This window comes from Pan troglodytes, chromosome 19 (assembly GCF_028858775.2).
Source record: "Pan troglodytes isolate AG18354 chromosome 19, NHGRI_mPanTro3-v2.0_pri, whole genome shotgun sequence".
Lineage (NCBI taxonomy): Eukaryota > Metazoa > Chordata > Mammalia > Primates > Hominidae > Pan > Pan troglodytes.
This window is the reverse complement of record NC_072417.2, coordinates 32,135,826-32,155,065: the sequence shown is the minus strand read 5'-3', so window position 1 is coordinate 32,155,065 and position 19,240 is coordinate 32,135,826. Positions and strand designations below refer to the sequence as shown.

Here is a 19,240-nt window from a genome sequence, read left to right as displayed (position 1 = left end):
GGCTCCGCAGACCCCGCGCCAGAGTGGGATGTGGCGGCGGCCGGTGCGCTGTGCTCAGTCAACCCCTTGGAGAGGAGGACTACGAAACCCATATACTCGGACAGAACCCTGGCAGGTGTTAAAGGCTGCGGCAGAGCAGAAAAGCAGAACCCTGGCTGGTTTTCTTGTAACACGAGCAGTGTGACGGTTACCGGGGTTGACCAAGCACCGCGCATCGGCCAAGTTCTCACTGATGCGGACTGGCCCAAGGGTGGGAGCGGCGGTTAACACCGGGGTGATTAATATACGCTCCAGTGGAGGCTAAAGTGAGAAAATAAAACGTACTCCAATACCACCCCCCCTCCGCCCCAGAGATTACCACCGACCACTATTAACACCCTATTGTACATATCTTTACGGATCATACATATATATTACACAAACGTATATGTAATACTTTTTTATTAATACAAAGTCACACTGTATGTACTATTCTTAATCTGCTTTTTTCAATGACTTCCACCTTTCCATTTCAGTAAATCTTCATATAATCATATTCCAGTTTTTCCATTTTTCTTTAAAATGCGGTTTATAGATTGTGCAAACCTGTACTGAATCCAGAACTATACATCTGTAAAGCGCTGGAAAAAAAAAAAGGCTGTCAATCTAGAATTCTATAACCACCAAAAACAAAACAAAACAAGTCCTCCAAAATGGAGGCAAAATAACGACGTATTCAGACCAAAAAAAAAAAAAAAATCTTAGGAAATTTGTCACCAGCAGATCTTTACAAAAACTATTAACGTGTTTTTTTGTTTGTTTGTTTGTTTGTTTGTTTCTCAGATGGAGTCTCGCTCTTGTTGCCCAGGCTGGAGTGCAATGGCGCGATCTCAGCTCACTGCAACCTCCGCCTCCCAAGTTCAAGCGATTCTCCTTCCTCAGCCTCCCGAGTAGCTAGGATTACAGGCGCCCACTACCAGGCCCTGCTAATTTTTGCATTTTTAGTAGAGACGGGGATTCACCATGTTGGCCAGGCTGGTCTCAAACTCCTGACCTCAGGTGATCCACCCGCCTCGACCTCCCAAAGTGCTAGGATTACAGGCATGAGCCACTGCGCCCGGCCTAACAAAGTTCTTCATATTGAAGGAAAATGACACCAGAATGAAACTCAGATCTACACAAAAGAATGAGGAGCATGGAAGATAATAAACGCGTAGGTAACTATAAAAGATTCTCTTTTTCATTGTTAAAAATTATTCATAAAATAATTGATCTTTAAAGAAAAACTATGTATTGTGGTGCTTATAACAATGAAGACATGAAAATTGTGATAATTGCAACGCAAAGGAAGGAAGGGGAAAATGAGTGTGTATTGTTTTAAGGTTCTTATATCACACATGAAGTCATATACTATGATTTAACTGTATTAAGTTGAAGGTGCATATTGTAAGCCCTAGAGCTACCACTAAAAAAAGGGAACAAAATCATATAGACTATAAGTCAACAAAGGAGTTTTCCTTGTGACTCTTATTTTCTTGCTGTTTTTATAAAACTTTACTTTTACCTGTTTTTGTTTTATAAACATGCAATTGACTTTGTATGCTTTTTTTTTTTTGCCAACTTTGCTAAACTTTGTAGTTAATTTTGACGATCAATCTCTATGTTCTTTTAGGTCATCTAAGAAAACAATAATATCAAATGTGCATAATGAGAGTTTTATTTCTTCCTTTGTAATCTGCATACTTTTCTTGTTTCCTTTTCATGTATAATGCATTGGCCAGGACTTTCAGCACAATGCTAAATGAACGAACTAGTACCTAAAGACACAACCTAACCATACTAAAATCCCATCTTTGGGGATCTGTTTCCTGGGATCACCTTAAAGAACAGTTTCTGTGTTAGTCAGGGTCCTGTCAGAAGACCAGTTATTTTGAACAGAGATGTTTTAAAATGAAGAACTATTCACTAGACATAAAGACTTTTTAACTCAATCATGGAAAAGGCAAAAAAGTAACACCACAGTATTATGGAGGTAACTATGGAAAACAGCCATCACCCCTGAGGCTAGGAGAACAAATGGAAGAGATCTTTGAGGGAGTATAAGGCAGCCACTGTGAGTGTTGGGAAAATTTTTTTAAAAATCTGAAAGGTGTTTATGGGAAAGTTTATAAAACCTTATTGGAAAATACTAAATATATAAATAGGTTAAATCATATACCATGTCCATGGATTGGAAAACCCAACATATTAAAGACCACTTTGGGAGGCTGGGGCGGGCAGATCACCTGAGGTCGGGAGTTCAAGACCAGCCTGACCAACAGGCAGGAGAATCGCTTGAACCCAGGAGACAGAGGTTGTGGTGAGCCAAAATCATGCCATTGCACTCCAGCCTGGGCAACAAGAGAGAAACTCCATCTCAAAAACAAAAAAATAATAATAATTCTTACCAAACTGATGAGTAGATCCATTGAGATTCCATTTTAAATCCCAGCAGTATTTTCCTAGAACATTACACACTGATTATAGATTTATATATAAGACTCGAAACGCTCTTTGAAAGAAAAAGCACGTTGTGAGCAGACATCAAATTTTCTTATACAGCAATAATAATTAGAAAAAAATAGAGCATGGAATAAATGACAGAGCCTAGAACTCATATATTGATGGAAAAATCTATGACAGAAGTAGCATTGCAGTTAAGTGGGGAAAGGAGAGACTATTTTATAAATTGTGTTGAGATATCTGGTATCCCTAGAGAAAAAATATTAATTTGCATCCTGTCCTCCAAAATCTATTCTGCTAAAATAAAAACATAAATACAAAAAAACAAAATCAGTAAATTTTTAAGATAACACAGGGGCCAGGTGCAGTGGCTCATGCCTATAATCCCAGCATTTTGTGGGGGGTCAAGGTGGACTGATCACTTGAGTCCAGGAGTTCGAGACCAGGCTGGGAAACATAGTGAAGCTCCATCTCTACCAAAAATACAAAAATTAGCCAGGCATGGTGGTGTACGCCTGTGGTCCCAGCTACTCGGGAGGCTGAAGCAGGAGAATCACTTGAACCCAGGAGCTGGAGGTTGCTGTGAGCCGAGATCACACCACTGCACTCCAGCCTGGGTAACAGAGCAAGACCCTGTCTTCCAAAAAAAAAAAAAGGCAAAACCATGATGTTCCCACCTGTTATGGCTGTTAACGAACCTCTTCCTTACAGACAGCTGGAAAATGACTAGGCAGTGGTGATATAACCAATATATCCAAGGCCTGACCAATTACGTGGGAACCCTTCTTAAGTACAGATTCCATAAGTAGAAATTGTGCCTTTGCAAATTAGGTTACTCACTTTCTTTTTTTATCTTATATAAGATGCCTTCTTTTTCTCAGCTCACATTTCACATTCACATGCCTTTTTTAGTCTTTACATAAATACAGAATTTACTTTTTCATGTACAGTAAAATTTACCTTTTATGTATAGTTCTATTAACACATGTTTAGAATCATGTAACCACCACAAAACAGAATAGAGCCACCACCACCACACACACACACACACACACACACACACACACAAACTAATGATTTCCCCCAATTCCAGTCCCTGCAAAGCACATATTTGTTCTCTATCCCTAGTTTTGTCTTTTCCAGGATGGTGTATAACTGTAATCAAATAGTATGTAACCATTTGGGATTGGCTTCTTTGCATAATATCTTTGAGTTTCTTCCCTGCTGTGTCTGTTAATTTTTCATTCCTTTCGATTGCTGAGTGGTATTCCATTGTTTGGATGTACCACTTTTTGTTTAACCATTAACCCATTGGAAGACATTCAGGTTGTTTCCTGGGTTTGTTAATTATGAATAGAACTGCTACAAATAGCCATGTATAGCTGTGATGGTTAATACTGAGCGTCAACTTGATTGGATTAAAGGATACAAAGTATTGATCCTGAGTGTGTCTGTGAGGGTGTTGCCAAAAGATACTTGCTTTTGAGTCAGTGGGCTGGGTAAGGCAGATCCACTCTTAATCTGGTGGGCACACCCTAACCAGCTTTCAATGAATATAAAGCAGGCAGAAAAACGTGAAAATGAGAGATGGGCCTATCCTCCCAGCCTACATCTTTCTCCTGTCCTGGATGCTTCCTTGAACATCGGACTCCAAGTTCTTCAGTTTTGAGACTTGGACTAGCTCTCCTTGCTCCTCAGCTTGCAGACAGCCTATTGTGGGACCTTGTGATAGTGTAAGTTAATACTTAATAAACTTCCCTTTATATATATATATCTCCTATTAGTTCTGTCCCTCTAAGAGAACCCTAACTAATACAGATTTTGGTACCAGGAGTGGTTCTAAAGGAACAGATATTAAGGATGGAGTTTTTCATTGGTTTAGGGGTTTCTGGAGTTGGCTGCTTAATAGGATTAGACCCAAAAATGCTAAGGACTCTACTTCTAACAGTATGGAGAACACTGATAGTCCTTCACATGAACTGTTTAGAGAGTTGTGCAAAATAAATGCATTTGGCACTCCTGATTCACTGCTCATGAGAGGCAAGGGGTTTAGTGACACTGCCTAATACTTTTGACCATATGCGGAGAACCAAGGAACATAATGAAGCTGGTTGGTTGCTCCTAAGTTCAGTAGGCAAAGTGATGAAAGAAAATGATGAGTTCAGGGATTCTGTCTCCCGGCTTCAGAAGCAGATACTGAGCCTCAAATCTGCTAAGATTACCCTGAGTGAGAGCCTTATCTCCTGTAGAGAAAGAGCTGAAATTGTGGAAAAACAGACACAAGCTCTTATGCGAGTGGCTGACCTGCAACAAAAGATGCATGCATAGCCTCGCCAGGTGTCTACTGTTAAAGTGAGGGCATTGGTTGGAAAAGAATGGGACCCTGCAACTTGGAATGGGGAAATGTGGGAGCACCCTGATGAAGCTGGGGACACTGAGTTTGTAAACTCTGATGAACTTAGTGAGAAGGGAGAGCTTCCCCATCCCAAGTAGTGGCAACATCCCCTCCTCGACCCATGCTGCCATCAGCCTTTCCTCCTTCGTCTGAGGAGATGAACCCTGCGCTGCCTGAGGTAACAGTGATGGCCTCCCCTGAGGCAGTTGCCAGGCAAGATAATGTTGATTCTCCTCAGGAGCCACCCCCAACACCCTGTTTGCTTCTAGACCTATAACCAGACTAAAGTCCCAGCAGGCCCCTGGAGGTGAGGTTGAGAGTGTGACCTATGAGGAGGTGCAATACACTCAAAAAAACTGTTTGAGTTCCCTAATTTATATAAACAGCAATCTGGAGAACAGGCATGGGAATGGATATTAAGGGTATGGGATAATGGTGGAAGGAACATAGAGTTGGATCAGTTTGAATTTATTGATCTGGACAACCAAAGTTGCCATGGTGGCAGGGATGGCGGTTATGCATGGGCTCAGGAACATGGACTTCCACTCACCAAGGCTGACCTGGCTATGGCCACTGCTGAGTGCCCAATTTGCCAGCAGCAGAGACGAACACTGAGCACTCAATATGGTACCATTCCTCGGGGCGATCAGCCAGCCACCTGGTGGCAAGTTAATTATATTGGACCTCTTCCCTCATGGAAATGGCGGAGGTTTGTCCTCACTGGAATAGACACTTACTCCAGATATAGGTTTGCCTATCCTGCACGCAATGCTTCTGCCAAGACTACCATCGATGGACTCACGGAATGCCTCATCCACCATCATAGTATTCCACACAGCATTGCCTCTCACCAAGGCACTCACTTTACAGCTAAAGAAGTGTGGCAGTGGGCTCATGCTTATGGAATTCACTGGTCTTAACATGTTCCCCATCGTCCTGAAGCAGCTGGATTGATAAAACAGTGGAATGGCCTTTTAAAGGCACAATTAAAATGCCAACTAGGTGACAATACTTTGCAGCGCTGGGGCAAAGCTCTCCAAAAGGCTGTGTATGCTCTGAATCAGCATCCAATATATGGTACTGTTTCTCCCATAGCCAGGATTCACTGGTCCAGGAATCGAGGGGTGAAAGTGGAAGTGGCATCACTCACCATCACCCCTAGTGAGCCACTAGCAAAATGTTTGCTTCCTGTTCCCGTGACATTAGGTTATGCTGGCCTAGAGGTCCTAGCTGCAGAGGGAGGAATGCTGCCACCAGAAGACACAACAATGATTCCATTAAACTGGAAGTTAAGATTGCCACCTGGACACTTTGGGCACCTCCTACCTTTAAGTCAGACTAAGAAGGGACTTGCAGTGTTGGCTGGGGTGATTGTCCCAAACTATCAAGATGAAACCAGTCTACCACTCCACAATGGAGTTAAGGAAGAGTACTCATGGAATACAGGAGATCCACTAGGGAGTCTCTTAGTATTACCATGCCCTGTGATTAAGGTCAATGGAAAACTACAACAGCCCAATCCAGGCAGGACTACAAATGGTCCAGATCCTTCAGGAATGAAGGTTTGGGTCACTCCACCAGGGAAAAAAAAAACCATGACCTGCTGATGCACTTGCTGAAGACAAAGAGAATACAGAATGGGTAGTAGAAGAAAGTAGTCATCAATACCAGCTATGGCCACGACCAGCTGCAGAAACGAAGACTGTAATTGTCATGAGTATTTCCTCCTTCTTTTATTAAAAACATGTTTGTGCATGTATACACTTGTACTAAGAAAATATCTTCATTTTATTTCCTTTTCCTTTATCATGTGACATAAGATTTATTGACTTCATATCAGGATTTAAGTATTGTTAACTTTATGTAATAGTATTTGGGTTAGGGATTGGTGCATTTCTAGTTGTATGAAGGAGAGTTGTATTATGCTAAACATAATTATGACTTCATTATTGTCTTTATTTGAATATTATGTATAATCTCAAATGGAGATGTTTTTGGGTTCAAGTTGACAAGGAGAGGACTTGTGATGGTTAATACTGAGTGTCAACTTGATTGGATTGAGGGATACAAAGTATTAATCCTGGGTGTGTCTGTGTGGGTGTTGCCAAAAGAGATTAAAATTTGAGTCAGTGGGCTGGGGAAGGCAGATCCACCCTTAATCTGGTGGGCACAATCTAATCAGCTTCCAGTGAATATAAAGCAGGCAGGAAAATGTGAAAAGGAGAGACAGGCCTAGCCTCCCAGCCTACACCTTCAGATTCTTCAGTTTGGGAACTCTGACTGTCTCTCCTTGCTCCTCAGCTTGCAGACAGTCTATTGTGGGATGCTGTGATTGTGAAAGTTAATACTTAATAAACTCATATATATATGTTATATATATTAGGATATATAATAAGATATATATTATATATAATAGTTCTATCCCTGTTAGTTCAGTCCCTCTAAGAGAACTCTAATACAAGCTGCGTCCCAGAGACTCCGGTATTTTATCTCTTTGTTCTCATTAGTTTCAAAGAACTTTTTGATTCCTGCCTTAATTTCATTATTTACTCAGGAGTCATTCAGGAGCAGGTTGTTCAATTTCCACGTAGTTGTGTGATTTTTAAGTTAGTTTCTTAATCTTAAGTTCTAATTTGATTGCACTGTGATCTGAGAGACTGTTATGATTTCAGTTGTTTTGCACTTGCTGAGGAGTGTTTTACTTCCAATTATGTGATCAATTTTAGAGTGAGTGCCATGTGGTGATGAGAAGAATGTATATTCTGTTGTTTTTGGATGGAGAGTTCTGTAGATATCTGTCAGATCGCCTAGATCCAGAGCTGAGTTCCAGTCCTGAATATCTTTGTTAATTTTCTGTCTCAATATTCTGTCTGATATCGTCAGTGGGGTGTTAAAGTCTCCTACTATTATTGTGTGGGAGTCTAAGTCTCTTTGCAGGTCTCTGAGAACTTGCGTTATGAATCTGGGTGCTCCTGTATTGGATGCATATATACTTAGGATAGTTAGCTCTTCTTGTTGCATTGATCCCTTTACCATTATGTAATGGCCTTCTTTGTCTTTTTTGATCTTTGTTGGTTTAAAGTCTGTTCTGTCAGAGACTAGGATTGCAACCCCTGCTTTTTCTCTGCTTTCCATCTGCTTGCTAAATCTTCCTCCATCTTTTTATTTTGAGCCTATGTTTGTCTGTACATGAGTTGGGTCTCTTGAATACAGCATACCGATGAGTCTTGACTCTATCCAGCTTGCCATTCTGTGTCTTTTAATTGGGGCATTTAGCCCATTTACACTTAAGGTTAATATTCTTATGTGTGAATTTGATCCTGTCATCATGATGCTAGCTGGTTATTTTGCAGACTTGTTTATATGGTTGTTTCATAGTGTTACTGGTCTGAGTACTTCAGTGTGTTTTTGCAGTGGCTGGTAATGGTTTTTCCTTTCCATATTTAGTGCTTCCTTCAGGAGCTCTTGCAAAGGCAGGCCTGGTGGCTGTGAATTCCCTCAGCTTTTGTTTATCTAAAAAGGATCTGATTTCTCCTTCGCTTATGAAACTTAGTTTGCCCGGAAATGAAATTCTGGGCTGGAAATTCTTTTCTTAAGAATGTTGAATATTGGCCCCCAATCTCTTCTGCCTTGTAGGGTTTCTGTTGAGAGGTCTGCTGTTAGTCTCATGGGCTTCTTTTTGTAGGTGACCTGGCATTTCTCTGTGGCTGCCCTTAACATTTTTTCTTTCATTTCAACCTTGGAGACTCTGAATGATTATGTGTCTTGGGGTTGATCTTCTCGTGGAGTATCTTACTGGGGTTCCCTGCGTTTCCTGAATTTGAATGTTGGCCTGTCTTGCTAGGATGGGGAAGTTCTCCTGGATGATATCCTAAAGTATGTTTTCCAACTTGGTTCCATTCTCCCCACCTCTTTCAGGAACCCCAATCAGTTGTAGGCTTGGTCTTTTTACATAATCCCATATTTCTCCAAGGTTTTGTTCATTCCTTTTACTTCTTTTTTCCTCTAATCTTGTTTGCCTGACTTATTTCAGAAAGATAGTCTTCAAACTCTGAGATTCTTTCCTCCACTTAGTCTATGTGGTTATTGATACTTGTGATTGCATTGTGAAGTTCTCGTGTGTTTTTCAGCTCCATCAGGTCATTTATGTTCCTCTCTAAACTGGCTACTATAGTCACCAGCTCCTGTAATGTTTTATCATGATTCTTAGCTTCTTTGCATTGGGTTAGAACATGATCCTTTACTTCAGTGAAGTTTATTGCTACCCACCTTCTGAAGCCTACTTCTGTCAATTCATCCATCTCAGCCTCTGCTCAGTTCTGTGCTCTTGCTGGAAAAATGTTGTGATCATTTGGAGGAGAAGAGACCCTCTGGCTTTTTAAGTTTTCAGAGTTTCCGCATGGATTCTTTCCCATTTTTGTGGGCTTATCTACCGTCAATCTTTGAGGCTGCCGACTTTCAAATTTTGCAATGGTCTCAGCAGAAAATAAACAGTCCACAATTTAAACAGACCTCATAGCATTACAAAAGTTTACAGAACCCCTGTGTTTTCATCATTTGTTTCTAACAACAAAGATTACAACGACAGAATTGAATGATCAGAATGTAAAAATATTTGTGCAAAACTGCATTAATTGTTCTTACTATCTAATAGGGGTAAAACTTAAGAACACACAATGACAATAATGAAGAAAAACTACATTAAAAGTAATTCTACTTTAGATTTCAAACATGAATTATATTATTACTAAACATTAAAAAAAAAAAGTAGCACCATGAGAGCAGCAGGAGCAACAAATGATTCGACAATTATGCCAGCTAAGGAAAGCTGACACTGGAATATGCCAAAGTTAATCTCCACAATAGGTATCCATCTGAAAAGACTGGAAACAACTGTAGGGCCTAAAACTCACTTCGATTTCTTTATTCTTGAATTTGCAGGTCATAATTGAAGTATTTAAGAAAGTCTTTTCCCCTCCCTCGCAAGGAGTGTTTCTTGCTTTACTGTCAATCATTCAAAGAGTTGAATCATAGACTCTGGATTTACCAACACCAATCCATTTAACTGGAATTTGAAGCTCATCTTCAATAAATCGAACATAGTTTTGTGCATTAACAGGTAGTTCTTTAAATGCCCTTGCATTTGATATGTCTGTGTTCCATTCTCATGGAGTCTTATATTGAACTTCAACTTTAAGACTTCTTGATTTGCTGGAATATGAGGTATGATTTGACCATCTAACTTGTAAGCAACTCCAACTTTGATTTCCATAAACATGTCCAAAATATTCAACTTGGTAACTTCCAGCGCAGTAAATCCATTGATAATATGAGCATATTTGAGCAAAACGAGGTCCAACCAGCCACATCTTCTTTTCCTTCCAATAGTTACACCAAACTCTCTACCCTTTGTTTGTAATAATTCTCCAATTTCCTTGAGATTTTTGTAATTCACCTTCAATGTCTATTTCCAAAGTGGGATGTATAGATTTGTATTGTTTAGCTGGAACTTTAAACATCTCAGAGAAGCCGACAAGGTCAGAAACAAGATCGCACATCCTAAGTCCACTCCGAGCAGCTTTGGAAGAATAAACTGGGCCAATGCCCTTTTTTGTTGTACCCAAATTTTTTCCTGCTGGTTCTTGTCTCTGTTGTTCCTGGACACCATCAGCGGCTTGATGAAAATCAAATACAATATGAGCTCTGTCAGATAAAATAAGCCTTTTTCCCAGCCTTCTAGTCCTTTTCCTTTTTGAACATTTTTCTCTGCTTCTTCAAACAATCCAGGTAGATGAATTACCACACCATTTCCATTGAATGCAGTAACATTTGGAATAATTATTCCACTGGGTAAGAGATGAAAATCATACTCCACAGAATGCACAACAACTGTATGGCCAGCATTATTTCCTCCCTGGCAGCGGCGCATGGGGTCCTGCGCCAGCAGATGCGCCACCTCCCCTTTGCCTTCGTCACCCCACTGCACACCGAGCACCACCGTCACCCAGTTTCCTCCGGGCCGCGCCCTGGGGCGGCCGCAATCGCCGCTGGGCAGGGAGGATGCCTCCAGGTAGTTCTTGGCGAACGCCGCAGCTCCGGTGACGCGAGGAGAGCCGGAAGGAGACGCGGCCGGCGAGGGGTGAGCGAACTGTATTGCTCTGCGGCCGCCAGCCACCTGCGGAGGAAGAGGGAGCCAGAGGCCGGCCCCGCCCCCGCCCCCGCCCCCGCCCCGCTGGGCCGCCACACTCCAGCCAATCCCTGCCCCGCTCTCCGCCACAACCCGCTCAAGGAGGGGGACTCTGACTGCCCCGCGCAGGTGGCCTGCCTTGGCAGCACCGCCCGCGGGAAGTGGCGGCCTGGCGCGCTACTCGGAGAAGGCTATAATTTAGCCTACCACACTAATATGTGCACTTAAATTTTACTCATCACTGAATCTCCTCACTCTCATTATCTGTGTCTCACAAATTTTGATATGTTTTCATTTTCACTCGACTGCATTTTTAAAATTTACCCTGAGACAACTTCTTTGACCTACGGATTACTTAGAAGTATGTTTTAACTTTCTAAGTGTTTGGAAATTTTCCTGTTACCTTTCTGCCATTGATTTGTAGTTTGGTTCCATTTTGGTCGTAGAACACACTCTGAGTATAATTTCAATTCTTTAACATTTGTTTAGGTTTGTTTTATGGCTCAGGTTCTGGTCTATCTTGGTATATGTTCCATAGGTATTTGAGAAGAATATATGTTTTGCTGTTGTTGAGTAGCATGTTGACTGGTGGTGTTAAGTTCTTCTATACCCTTGCAGATTTTCTTTAAGACGGGGTCTCGCTCTGTCACTGAGGCTGGAGTGCAGTGGCATGATCACAGTTCACTGCAACCTCATTTCCTGGACTCAAGCAAGCCTCCCACTTCAGCCTCTCAAGTAGCTAGAACTACAGGCATGCACCAACATGCCCCCCAAGAAATTTTTTTTAAGAATGGGGTCTTGCTGTGTTGGGCAGGCTGCTCTCAAATCTGCCTTATAGATTTTTTGGTCTACTTGTACTACGAGGTACAAGGGTGATGACGTCCCTAACTACAATTGTGAAGTCTACTTCTCCTTTCAGTGCTATCACTTTTTGTGTCACATATTTTGCAGCTCTGTTGTTTGATATACATACATTTAGATGGCCATATCTTCCTGGTTAACTGATCTTTTCATCATTATTATAATGTCCCTATGTGTCTCTGGTAATTTTCTTTACTTTATCTGATATTTGTATAGCCGCACATATGTTTGCATAATATGTCTTTTTTTTTTTTTTTTTTTTTTTTTTTTTTTTTTTTAGACGAAGCCTTGCTCTGTCACCCAGGCTGGAGTGCAGTGGCACAATCTTGGCTCACTGCAGTCTCAGCATCCCAGGTTCAAGTGATCCTCCCACCTCAGCCTCCCAAGTAGCTGAGATTACAGGCACCCACCACCAAGTCCACCTAATTTTTGTATTTTTAGTAGAGATGAGGGGGTTTCACCATGTTGGCCAGTCTGGTCTTGAACTCTTGGCCTCAATTGATCCACCACCTTGGCCTCCCAGAGTGCTGGAATTACAGGTGTGAGCCACCATACCTGGCCCTACATGATATGTCTTTTTCCATCATTTTATTTTCAACTTTCATACATTTGAAGTGAGTTCCTTATAGACAGCATACACTGGGTCATAATTTTTAATCCACTCTGCCAAATGGTTCTTTAATTGGTATATTTAGACCCTTTATATATTATATAATTATTGATATGTTTGGGCTTAAGTATGCCATTTTATTTTTTGATTTCTATTTCTTCTCTGTGTTCTTAATATTTTTTTCTTTTCCCTGCCTTCCTATGGGTTATGAATATTGGGCAGAATTCTGAGTTATCTATTATGCTTTTAGTGTATCTCGTTGTATAGCTTTTATAGTAATTGCTGTAGGTATTACATTATATATACATAATTTTTCACAGTGAACTGGTGTCATCATTTTACTAGTTCTAGTGAAATATAGAAATTTTACCTCCAGTCATGTCTCTTTAACCACCTTTCTTTGTCTATAATAAAATTGTATTAAATATTTCCTCTACAAACATGTAGAACCACATCAGAGAATGTTATAATTTTTACTCCAACTGTCAAACATAATTTAGAAGACTCAAGCAGAGAGAGAAAGCATATTGCATTTACCCATATTTTTACTTATTATGTTCTTTCTTCCTTTCTGATGTTCCATATCTCCTTTTTTTTTTTCATTGCCTCTCTGTTTAGATAACTTCTTTTAGCTGTTCTGTTAGAGTAGGTCTTTTGGTGATGGCAATGAATTCTCTTATTTTTCCTTCATCTGAGAATGCCTTGGTTTTCCTTTCATTCCTAAAGAATACATTCTCTGTGCATAGGATTCTGAGTTGAGAGTTCTTTTTATTCAGTACTTGAAAAATGTTATGACACTTTCTTCTGTTCTCCATGATTCCACTGTCATTCAAATTGTTATTCTCTATAAAGAAGGTGTTTTCACTGGCTGCTTTAAATATATTTTATGTCCTTAGTTTTCAGATATTTAATTAAAATTTGTCTTGGCACAATTTTCTTTGAGTTTATCTTGTTTGGGATTTGCTTAGCTCCTTGACTCTGTGTTTACCTGAGTTATCAGGTAAATATCCAAGAGAACAAAAGAGGAAAAAAATGATTGGGACAAAAGAGACCAAAAGGAGTGAAAGAGAGAAGGAAAATTTTAGCCTAGAGATACAAGCCACTCTAAACCATTTTGTTTAACGAAAAAGTGGGAGAAAGGGGACTGCTGGGGCTTGTCCAGGGAAAGGCTACTGCCAAGAAGCACTGTGTCCCTTTCTCCTCCATTCTTTCCTCTTATCAGTCAGAGATAGAAACTAAAACAGCCTAAAACTGGGGGGTGTAGTGTGACGGATCCCCGACCAGGTTACTTAAGGGTTTATTTCTGCTGCTTGCACCCTGAAGGCTGAGCACTGAGCAAAGGCCATGATGCCTACCTGAGGAGAAGGTGTCCCTGACAACCCAAACATCCCAGAATGTCTCTGGGAACATACCAAGGAAAACAGTCTCATTGCAAACAGTAGGCAAAGAGCCAGAATATTCGCTTAAAAGAAGCTTAGGGCTGGGTGATGAGGCAGGTCTCTGGAGCTATCCTGCTCCCACCAGGAATACCTTGTATGTAAGTCCTGGTAAATTCATCTACTCACAAACCTAGATTTGTCTGAGCCATTCTTTGGTTTCTTGGCTCCTTCTCAGTTTGGGAGTATGTTGCAGTCCCAGTTTTTCTTGTAACAGCATGAGGGAGAGGAATAGAAAAAAAAAAAACCTGAATTCAGGGTGCCTAAGTCTATTTTGTGTTATAAGGAATTCCTGAGGCTGCGTAATTTGTGAAGAAAAAGGATGCATTTGGCTCACAATTCTGATGTCTAGGAAAGTTCAAGATTGGGCATCTGCATCCGGTTATGTCCTCAGGCTGCTTCCACTCATGGCAGGAGGCAAAGAGAAGCCAGTGTGTGCAGAGATCACAAGGCAAGAGAGGAAACAAGAGTAGAGAGAGGTGCCAGGGTCTTTTTAACAACCAACTCTTATGGGAACTAATAAAGTCAGAACTCACCCCCAAGAAAGGGCATTAATCTATTCATGAGACATCTTCCCCCATGACCCAAACACCTTCCATTGGGCTTCCTCTCCAACACTGAGGATCAAATTTCAACATGAGGTTTGGAGGGGACCAAACATCCAAACTATAGCACAGGGAGAGAAAAAAAATAACCAACTGAATTATATGTAGATAAAATTTTTGTTAATTTTTATTTTAGGTTTGGGGGCACATGTGAAGGCTCATTACACAGGTAAACATGTGTCATGGGGTTTTGTTATACATATTATTTCATCACCCAGGTATTAAGCCCATACCCAATAGTTAACTTTTCTGCTCCTCTCCCTCCTCCCACCCTCCCCCCCTCAAATAGACCCCAGTGTCTGTTGTTTCCTTCTTTGTGTTCATAAGTTCTTTCGTTTAGCTCCCATTTATCAGTGAGAAGATGCTGGACTTGGTTTTCTGTTCTTAAGTTAGTTTGCTAAGGGTAATGGCCTCCAGTTCCATCCATGTTCCTGCAAAAGACATGATCTTGTTCTTTTTTATGGCTGTGTAGTAGCCCATGGTGTATATGTACCACATTTTCTTTATCTAATCTGTCATTGATGAGCATTTAGGTTAATATAGACATAATGAATAGATTGTACATGTACATAGATAAAGATATCAAACGTATGTCTAAATTAAAACAAACATCCATAATTTCACCCAATTGGAAATCCAAAATTTGTATACCAAAGAATTTATATAACAAAAAGATAGCTAAGGTCGTGATTGGGTTTAGAACTGTAAGGTTTTTTGTTTTCTGTTTTTTGCTTTTTTTAGAGAGAGATAAAGTCTTGCTCTGTCACCCAGGCTGGAGTGCAGTGGTGCCATCTTGGCTCACTGCAACCCCCGCCTCCCAGGTTCAAGTGATTCTCCTGCCTCAGCTTCCCAAGTAGCTGGGACTACGGGAGCACACCACCACATCCAGCTAATTTTTGTATTTTTTAGTAGAGACGAGGTTTCACTATATGTTCGCCAGGCTGGTCTCGAACTCCTGGCCTCAAGTGATCCGCCTGTCTCGGCCTCCCAAAGTGCTGGGATTACAGGCGTGAGCCACCACGCCTGGCCAGGACTGAAAGCTCTAAATTAACTTTAACATTTGCCAAAATGCACCAATTGAGAAACCTCGTGGACTTAATAAATACTCAAATTATACTTATGCCTGAGGTTCCAACAAATTTAAACATTGTACCCCATATAATTTTAAAAGGTAGCTAAATAGCTTTTTTAAAATAGCTATGCCTTATTTTATATCTTGATTGAATTGCTCATAGTTGTTGTACTCAGTGCCTTAAAGTATCTCATATTGAACATAGACTCCACGTCACAATAAATAATAAATTAAAATTAAATTTTTGGCACTCAAAAATTGGCTTGATAAAATAGGATTATATAAATCCCATTAAAATAGTTAATATGGTTCAATGTAAGTTAAAATAGGCCCTTGAAGGATTGAAAGTTGTTACATAAAACCTCATTTATATAACATAAAAGGGATAAAGGAGATAAGTATTCCCTGCTGCTTGTCCGTTTAACAGCCCAGTGTTGCCTGTTCTTAAACCTGGAAAATAATAAGCAGCAGGCACCTCACGGTGGAGGACTACAACGTTATTGCTGTGGTCTTGTCGACTAGGGCCTCATAGCCAGTATCTAGTATGATTAACATTACTAACTCTATCCAATCAATAACTGCTAAATACTCTGTTCTTACAGACTTGGCTAATATGTTCAATATGTTCAATTCTCTGCCTATTTCAACAGACTCCACTGTAGTTTGCCTCCATTGCTGAAGAGACACAATATACCTCTTGCAGACTACACCTCAGTACCTTCACAATTTTGCCATCATGCACACATCTTACAGACAAGATCTTTTTTAATACTTAATTTTTCTAGAGCAGATTCACAGCAAAATTGAGCGGAAAGTACAAAGATTTTCCATATACCCACTGCCCGCACTCATGCATAGCCTCCCCCATTAGCAACATCTCCCATTAGTGTGGTACATTTGTTACAATTGATTAATCTAAATTAATACATCATAATCACTCAAAATCCATTGCGACTTTTACATTAGCATTCATTCTTCTTGCACATTTTATGGGTTCAGACAAATGTATAATGACATATATCTACTATACAGTATCAAAAACAGGATTTTCATGGCCTTAAGAATCCTCTGTGGTTCAACTATTCATTCCTCCCACTCCCTTAATCCTTGGAAACCACCGATCATTTTACTGTCTCCATAATCTTGCCTGTTACAGAATGTCATATAGTTGGAATCATACAGTATATAGCCTTTTCAGATGGCCTTCTTTTTAAAGAGACAGGGACAGACAAGATCTTAAGTGCATGCACCTTCCTCTGGGAGCACAGATATGATATTACATTAACAACCTCCTCCAAGGAGATGTCACTTAATCTACTCATATGGACATAAGAGTCCAACATCTTTTCATCCTTTTTGGGTTTTCATGGCAAAATATTCTTCACTTACAAATTTTACTTAATCTCATTGATGCTGTAACTCACAAAGGAACCCACTTTAAATGTGGCAGCCTCAAACAAAAAGGCTCTAAAAGCTATCCAAATTAATACCAACAGACAGACTCATTGGTGCCTGCATTGATTCCTTTACTGAAGAGACTTTAACAAGCTCTACTCATGCCTCCTAAAGTCTAGACCACCTGTGATGGCTACGAATTGCCTGAGGGCTCTCAGCCTCATGCTATATGCCATTAAAACCGCAAATGACTAGCTCCATACTGGGCTCTCCTGGACATAGAGGCTTTCACAGATTCTGAGTCTGTGACCCTCCATACCTGGCTACCTGTTATGCTTTCAGTCATGGAAACAGCACCCTGCAAGCTCAGCCTCTCAGAGGGCCCAGGTTTGTCTCTAACCTGTCTCAAGGAGGCTACCAAGTCCTGGGCTCTCTAGCATATTCACACGCAGAAGGGAGTGACGTCCCCAGTCCTTGGTCCCTTGCCAGATGCCATAGTGCTGGAGGAGGTCACCTCTCCCCCAGACCCCTTGGTTACCTGGAAAGCTCCTTTGGATTGACTGAGTGAACAGCAATAGAAGTTCACGGACTATATGAATGGCACTGCCAACCACCATACATGATGGAGCTAGGTGGAATATTACTGAATGCTGGATGCCCTGGCCAACAAATGGCCCCATCTCCACATTCCTTTTGAACAATTGAGCCATTGCCTAATGAATTGTCCCTTTCAGATTAAGGAACACTAAGAACCTCTTTCCTCTTAGATACCCAAAATCACGTGTCTATGTATATTAAGGCCACCATATGAGGCCTTACAATTACCAAGGTAATAACCAAGGCACACATTTCACATTGCAAAATACACACTGAATGGGCTCCCGAAACAAACAGGCATTCAATAAAACTTTCATGACCCTAATAGGTCCCAAATAGCCAGTTTAACAGAGAGACATAAGAGTCTCCCCAAACAACTTCTTTTAAAGTTCCAGTCCAACAAATGGACCTCTCAATGGGTCTTTATCTTGCCCCAGGCCTTAACCTATTTTTATAGATTTTCATTATCAAACCCCTCCCATCAGGAGGCCACAGCAGGTGTGTATATTCTCTGGGGTCCAATTAATAGTGATTGTCCAATGGGCTAGGCAGCTGCTTATCTGATATGGGACCCGTGTGAGCCTAAACTTCAACCATGAAGCAAGCAAGCAAGCAAGCAAAAACCAAAACTCTGTCAAATGCAACTGCACACCATTCTGTTTTCTGTTTATCTTTTTTGTTTTGTTTGTTTGTTTTTGCTTTTTGTTTTGGTCTGAGACAAGGTCTCACTCTGTTACCCAGGCTGGAGTGCAGTGGCGTGATCACGATTCACTCCCCACTCTACTTCCTGGGTTCAGACAATCCTCTCACCTCAGCCTCCTGAGCAGCTGCGACCACAGGCACACACTACCATGCCCAGCTAATTTTTTATGTTTTTTGTAGAGACAGGGTTTTACCATGTTGCCCAGGCTGGTCTTGAACGCCTGAGCTCATTGAAATTATAGATTTGCTTTGGCCTCCCAAAGTGCTGGGATTACAGGCATGAGCTGCCATGCTCAGCCTGCTGATCTTACTGCTGGTATGGGTGCTTTTGTTGTTTTATCATCTGGAGGCACCAACCCTCCATACAAGTCATTGTTTTAATCAATCATGGCAAATGCTAAGACCCACATCAACCTGAGTCTGTATTTACTTAAAAGAAATACTCAAGACCCATATCCTAGATGACATTTTCCTGGATAGGCACTCACTGCTGGAGATTATGCTGCCTCAGATGACATCGATCCAGCTTACCATCAGAGATGAATTTACCCCTGCACCAGACATGGCGTCACCCTAAACACAAAAACCTTCACCCCAGTGACACCCATGGACTGCCTCTTCTCAGGCACAAACTGCACACCGAACATTTGGCCTTTTTTCCTTTGATATCAGGGATTCTATTGTGTTTCTGAGTGTGCTGTCTGCTTAGCCTATCATCCTGGCATACTCCTTGCTCTCTGCCAAAACATACACCCCGCACTCCTATGCCTGAAGGAAAATTTAATAGTAGTTACCACTACCTACGCCATTCTAAGAATTAATGGAGGGCCAAGCACAGTGACTCATGCCTATAATTCCAGCACTTTGGGAGGCTGAGGCAGGACTGCTTAATCCCAGGA

General features: G+C 41.0%; 1 pseudogene; it reads right to left on the bottom strand.

Moving 5' to 3' along the window:
• Nucleotides 1-10,206: 10,206 nt before the first annotated feature.
• Nucleotides 10,207-18,988, bottom strand: LOC101056897 (adenylosuccinate synthetase isozyme 2-like; annotated as a pseudogene).
• Nucleotides 18,989-19,240: the final 252 nt, after the last annotated feature.